The 7,008-nt window shown below is 55.8% G+C and overlaps 1 protein-coding gene across 1 annotated transcript in view; it reads left to right on the forward strand.

Annotated features, from left to right (window-relative positions):
• Window positions 1–1,464: 1,464 nt before the first annotated feature.
• Window positions 1,465–7,008, forward strand: part of LRP5 (LDL receptor related protein 5) — a 42,947-nt gene continuing 37,403 nt past the window's right edge. Inside the window, 1 exon segment of the mRNA XM_019654716.1 lies at window positions 1,465–1,745. The gene's annotated coding sequence lies outside the window, so the exon portion shown is untranslated.

A 7,008-nucleotide genomic window follows, 5' to 3' on the forward strand; every position in this document is an offset into this window, starting at 1 on the left:
TGGGGTGCTGCTGGCTGGGTGGGTGAAATGCAGGCTCCTCAGTCTGTGTTTATCGGGCAGCTGCTGCGTGCTGGCCTGGGGCGTTCTTAGCCAGGCAGGTGGGTCCTCGTGGAGCGCAGGGTCCACTGGCACCTTCAGCAGGTTGGAGAAGATTCTTGTGAGCAGCCGGGAAAACAGGGAAAGTTTCATTTTTATTGGAATTTTTAAGAACTTTTTATTGAAGTACAAATACACAGAAAAGTGATGCAGCTTTACAAACCAAATACACCTGTGCACCCAGCGCGCGATGAGCGTTTCAAGGTGTGGAGGCCTTTCGTGGCCTGTGGACATTGAACTTAGCTGTGCAGGCCCCTCTCGAAGCCTTAGCTTCCCCTCCTGAAAATCGGGCACAATGTCATCCACAGCCCGAGCGGTTGTGGCACCAGGTGGTGTCACTGTGTGAACTGCAAAGCGCTGCCAGCCTGTGACGAGCGAGTGTTCTTTGTTATCTGTTCATGCCTGCTTGAGGTAGGAGGGGTGAGATTTGGGGACAGATTTTCTTTATATTCTATCTGCCCAACTCAGATATAATCGTGACATTCCTCTGCTTGATTTTTACAATGTCCTTCCCTGCCATGAAGAATTGTAGACCTGACATGGTGATGACGGGGGACAGGGATAGTGGGAGTGGCGAAGCCCCACAGAGGGTCCTGGCCTTGAATCTCCCGTGTGTCTTCTCATCCTTCAGAGGAGGGGGTCAGGATTTGAGCCAGGCGCTTCTCCTGGCGGCCTGACCTTACTCTGAACAGCGCAGGAAGCTATCGAAGGGGTTTGAGCAGAGGGGTGGCATTCCAGAGTGGAAACTGAGGCCACATTCCCAGGAAGGGGTCTGACCACGGAAAGTGGTCCACGAATTGTATGGGAATCCTGAGGCTCTGTCCGGCCTGGGCTTTGCAGCCAGGGCTGTGTCCTTGTGTCCCCATCCCCTGCCTTAGGCTGACGAAGGTGGTGTGACTTCTGTGCATCCCCTGGAAGATCAGTGTGGCCTGGTCATGGCATCCTTGTGGGAGGTAGTGGGTGTGGCATGAAGACTCACCCAGGCCTGGGTGGGACAAACGGCAGCCCTCAGCGGTGATTTCAGTAACAACACTGTGTGTTGCATTGAAAGGGCCTGTGAATGGCTCGGGCCTGCCCAGGCATCTCCCTGGCAACACCTTGGGGAGTGGCAGGAAGGAGCTGGAGGGCCTTGGGCACGGGCTGGGCAGGTGCCTGTGGGGGGCGGGGGGCAGTCTGTGCACAGAGCCCCTGTCCCAGGCCCTGCACCCCTGTCTCAGCCAGGGGTCTTCACAGACTACTTCTGTCCCCACAGCCTCACCGCTCCTGCTGTTTGCCAACCGCCGGGACGTACGGCTGGTGGACGCTGGCGGAGTCAAGCTGGAGTCCACCATCGTGGTCAGTGGCCTGGAGGACGCGGCTGCGGTGGATTTCCAGTTCTCCAAGGGAGCCGTGTACTGGACGGACGTGAGCGAGGAGGCCATCAAGCAGACCTACCTGAACCAGACGGGGGCCGCCGTGCAGAACGTGGTCATCTCCGGCTTGGTGTCGCCCGACGGCCTGGCCTGTGACTGGGTCGGCAAGAAGCTGTACTGGACGGACTCGGAGACCAATCGCATCGAGGTGGCCAACCTCAACGGCACGTCCCGGAAGGTCCTCTTCTGGCAAGACCTCGACCAGCCTCGGGCCATCGCCTTGGACCCCGCTCACGGGTAAACCCAGGCGCCTGTCCGCCTTGGTAGGCGGTGAAGTGGGGTGGGGTGGTCATGGTTTCCCTCTTGAATTTACTTGAGCCCAAGTTGCTTTTTTAGAGAAAACCTGGCAGCCTGAAAATGAGTGTACCTTTCAGAATCTGTTGTTGTTGAGTATTATCTTCCCTCGATCGTCCATCGTCAGGTTTTTTTTTTTTTTTTTAAACTTGCCACGCTCAGCCGTGGCTTTGAATCGTCAGACGTCTCTGTTGTGTGTGTGACGGGACCCGAGGAGACATAGACGCTCTAACAGGTGGAATCTGCACCTCATACTCTGGTCTATCCCGGAAGCCCTTGTTCCCATTTGCTCCCCCGTCTGAGCTCATGGAGGCCTGTGCGGGCTCAGGGCCTGGCCCCGAGTTCCAGATGGGGTTTGTGAGTGGTGGGAATGCTGGGAACGTATGAAGAGTTGCAGGCTGGGATGGAGAGACTGTAGGGAGATGGCCGAGTTTCACTGGCCAGCCAGGCCAGGTTCATTCCAGACTTTTCCAAGTGGGAGCTGTTTGCTCAGTCACCTCTCAGCCCTCCGTCCCCTCTTCCTGCAGTCTGGGAATGACACACTCTTACCTGGGCTGCACCAGGCCAGGTGACCTCCTGCTGGCAGCGGCCGACCTACTGCCATGTCTGTCCCGTTCTCTGCTGGCTTAGTTGTCAGAGACGGCTCTCTGACATCTTGAGCAGAAACACAATAGCTTTTTTTTGGCCTCAGGCCCTGTGGAAATACTGTGTGCTAGTTTACTTAATGTCACCACACCCTTCGGAGAAGTACCAGCCTGGGCCTTTGCAGATGAGAACAGCGAGGGAGGATTGTCTGTGGGACACGCCGGAATTGTCTAAGTTAGAGAATCCCAAGACGGAATTTGAACCGAGCCCTGTCTCGACTGGGAGCCCGTGCTGGTGACTGTGCCGCCTGCAGCCCAGGCTGGAGAGTCGGAGGCCTGCGGGCGTGGGGAATTTGGGAGGTTTGGAAGCTGAAGGAACAGCCGTGTGAGGGGCGCGGTGTGGCCCAGTCAGCCTTCTTACGCGAATGTGTTGCCTAAGTGTAGTGCACTGGACTGGCCTCTGATGTGGGGGGAGAGCTGGCTGGTTTGTGTAAAAGCCGTGTGTGGGCGACTGAGTGTGGGAGTGTGTGAGCCTGTGTGTGTGTATGTTCGAGAGTGTGTATACATGGATGTGTGTGCGTGGGTCAGTGCACACACCCGGTGGGTAGGATGGGGTGGAATTTACAGCCCCACTGTCTGACTCACTGAGATCAGGCCAGATGACCTGGTGCCCCCACCACCAGAGGAGCACCCCAGCCTCAGTGTCCTGGGGTTGAGGGTCCATGCTGAGCAGTGACTTCCCTGTAGGCCCGTCTCACCCACTTCCAAGTGAGCTGAGCTGCCCAGGGGCCAGGCTGACCTTCTGGGATGGTCTCTGCACTGCCTGGTGAACGGTCCCCATCTCAGACCTCTCTCACGCCACCATTTGGCCCCAAGACTCCTGGAGTCACTGACCCCCTTCCGGAGGGGGCGGCTGGCATGGCCAAGTCTCCTTAGCTGAGAGCGGGCACCTGTCAGTGGTGGGAGAGGCTGAGGGGAGCAGCCTTGAGACCCTTATGATGCACTGGAGAGAGAAGGCTGTAAATGGAGAGTGTTCTGAGAGGGGTATGTGCCAGGGAGGAGAATAAAATAGGGCCCGAGAATGGGAAGGGTGGGGTGAGGGGCTTCCCAGTGTAGGTCCAGAGCCTACTTTTGTGACTTTTGAGCAGGGACCTGAGGCAGGTGAGGGCGAGAGCCATGTGGCAGTGTGGGGAAGGGTATTCCAGCTGGCGGGAACAGCCAGTGCAAAGGCCCTGCGGTAGGAGGGGCTGGGCCTGTTGGAGGGGCTGTGGTGGAATGAGGGAGGATTGGGGATGGCATACAAAATGGGCAGGAGCAGATCAAGTTTTGAGTGGAGGAGTCACCTGGTCTGACTCATGTTTAAGGGGATCCCTCTGGCTGTTGGAATGAAAGTAGCTTTCGGGGTGGGGGCAGGACCACCAGCTGCCATTACTGTGATGCTGGCAGTAGAGGGTAGCGGCTTGGACCAGGGAAGGAGTGAGCTGGGGGTGCAGAGTAGCCAGATTTGGGATCGATTTTGAAGGCGGACCCAGATGGATTTGCTGGCACTTTGCATACAGGTTGGAGAGAAAGACAAGCAAGAATGGTACAGTGCTGCTGTGTGCCTCAGTGTCCCCATCTGTACAGGGGCGTGACTATGTCACATGTCATGCAGAAAACACCGAGAATAGTTAGTGGGTTCAAGACACGTTAGGTGTTGTTATGCTAAACGTGGCCCTCCCCACACCGGAAGTAGAGTCTTCATGTCCATGAGCAGATTTCTCTTTTTTTCTTCCTGTGGCCTTTCGCCATTTGGGTTGGGAGGTGCTTGACCTTGGTTTTGAGGAACTTGGTACTCGGTTGGAAGGTGCTTTGTGCTTGGTTGGGAGCAGTCTTCATACTCCCATCCAGGCTGGCTTTGCCTGCACCATCTCCCGTCAGCCTCTGGCTTTTCTCATTAAATGTTTGGAATCCTTTCTGATCTTGCCTCTGAATTCTCCCCCAGATCTACCTAGGATCACACCCCTTCCCCCAGGGCAAACCTGAGTTTGGCGTTGGTGTCCTGGGCAGGACTGCTGAGGCCCCATCTCTCCCCCACGCCTTCTCCTGCCCTAGTTATGCGTCTGATGAATGAGGGCGTGAAAATGGGGGTAGTAGTCTGTGCCACTCGCCAGATCGAACGCAGGTGGGAATGCAGGACAGTGGTCCCCAAGTTCCTCTGTGACTGTGGCTGAGATGCCCCTTTGGCACCACGTTGCCCAGGAGGAGAGGACTCCAGGCCAGTCCATTGGAGTTTGGGCTGAGTCCTGGGGGCAGGACCCCTGTCTGAGAATGGGGTCTTGTCCTTCATCCTGGCCACAGACACAAGGTTGCAAGGAGCAGCTTTGCCCCCTCCTGACCCCGTTGGACCCCCCCTCCCCCGCCCCGCCAGCTCCTGTGTCCTCCTGTAACACCATCCTCCACTGGGGTCCTTAGAGGAGGGGGTATCTGCCCCCACCAACATTAAGAAGGAAGGTTCTCAGTCCAAATGTCCACATCTGTGTGCGTGCAACCAAGAGCCTGCAGCCAGGAAGGCGCACAGACCCCAGAGACTGGACTTGAGCAGTTCCAGTGACGCAGGGGCAAACACAGGCATCCTCGGGGGTGGCAGAGCGGGCCCTGGGGAGGACCCTCTGGCCCTGAGTATCTGAGCTCAGTACTGGGGGAGGCCCGGCCTGTGCCAGCCCATGAGGGGCTGCAGTGGCTCCTGGGTCTCAAGTTAAAGCTGGCTTGAAACCCAACCCCCTCTTTAAAATGCAGAATGGCCCTTCCCTAAAATAACACAACCACAACCGCAGCCTCTGCACAAAGCCCAAGCTGCAGTGCTTTTCTTCGGAAGTTGATTTCCCTCCGTGGAATTTGGCCGGGCCTGTGGCAGCGCTCAGGACTTTGCAAGAGCATGTCCACGCCAAGCCGTCTCTGGTAACTGAGTGGCTTGCAAATTCCCCATTTAAGGAAACCAGCAGCCTCTGTTATGAAACTCGGGGGAAGGAATTTGAATTATGCTCCTCGCGGAGGTCCGGAGCCTTCATATTTTCTGGCCTGTCCCACTGGCCGCGGTTGAGCCTTGGGGGAGGCCGTGAGGGGATTGCTCTGAGATTTATTCTCCTGATACCTTCTCGATGGTGGTGGTGTGGCTGGTGGCCGGCCGGCGGGAGGGCTGGGCTCTGTCCAGGCTGTGGGGGGTGGGAACGAGGGGAGACACCAGGCGGAAGCCCTTGCCGAGCTGGCCGACACCACCTGTGAACCTTGGGCTGCCAGGAAAAGTTCACCAACACCCCGGTCCTGCTGGCGCAGGGCTGAGTCATATGATGACCAGGCCCTGGCCTTTGCTGGAGAACCACCCTGTGCTCCCAGAGCTGCCACTGGCATGTGACCCGGGGCAGGTCAGCCTTTCAGAGAACCTCAGTTTTCCCATCTGCCCGGTGGGAATAGTAATTCCCACTTTCCCTGGCCAGCTGAGTTCTCTCTAGATGTGAAGGGGACAACAAAAGGGGCTTTTTGGAGAGGGGTTCAGTGTGAGACGTGCTCTCCTGTGTGTCCCACCAGGGAGCTTGGTGACAACAGCTGGGTACAGTTGGCCCCTGAGGGGAGGGGAGTCCGTGTCACACGAAGCCCCTGCTCATTCCCATTAATCTCATCACAGGAAGTGGTGACAGCACTGGCCTAGAGATGACACCTTGTGGTTTCCGTAAATGGGGAATTTGGGAAGGCTGCGTGGCCCCTGGATGGGGGTACCCTCAGGTACCCCCAGCTCCTGTGGCCGCGGAGCTCCCATGGCAGGGCAGGTGGCAGCTACGTGAGGAGGTGGTGGTTTGTCGTGGTTGGGTGCCCCTGGCTGGGAACTTGAGAGCGTGTAGGAGCAAAGCCAGGTCCCCTAAAAAGCCAGGTCCCCCACAAACCCAGCCAGGAGTAACTGCTGTGATTAATGCAGTGTACACCCCACCTACGTGGTGGTATTTTTTTTAAATAGACTTCATTTTTTAAAAAGCAGTTTTATGTTTGCAGCAAAGTTGAGGGGCAGGTACAGAGAGTTCCTATACATCCATGTAGATTCTGTGAGTTTTGACAAAGGTTTAATGTTGTGTACCCACCATTGTAATATCAAACAGCCGTTTGACTGCGCTGGAAGTCCTCTGTGCTCCGTCCGTTCCCTCCCTCCCTGCTCCAGCCCCTGGCAGCCCCCGATCTTTCTACTGTCTCCATAGTGTCGTCTTTTCCAGAACGTAATATGGTTGGAATCACACAGTTGGTACCATTTTCAGACTGGCTTCTTTCACTTCATAATATACATTTAAGGTTCCTCCTTGCCATAGCTTAATAGCTCATTTCTTTTTAGCTCCAAATAATAGTTCATCCTACATGTTTTTAGTTGTCTTTTAGAGGTTCGTTTACAGCATTTTCATGGTAGCAAAAAAATCATATACAGCTCAAACATCCAATGCGGAATTACTTAAATCATTTATAGTAAATAAATTATAATCTGTATCACCATTGAAAGAACAAGGAGGATTTCAATTAGTAAAAAGACAGGGTGGGGCCGGCTGAGTGGCACGTTAGTTAAGAGTTGGCTTGGGAGGGCGAGCTCTGAGCAGCAGGGCCGC

The sequence above is a fragment of the Hipposideros armiger genome, unplaced genomic scaffold (genome assembly GCF_001890085.2).
Source record: "Hipposideros armiger isolate ML-2016 unplaced genomic scaffold, ASM189008v1 scaffold_228, whole genome shotgun sequence".
Classification (NCBI taxonomy): domain Eukaryota; kingdom Metazoa; phylum Chordata; class Mammalia; order Chiroptera; family Hipposideridae; genus Hipposideros; species Hipposideros armiger.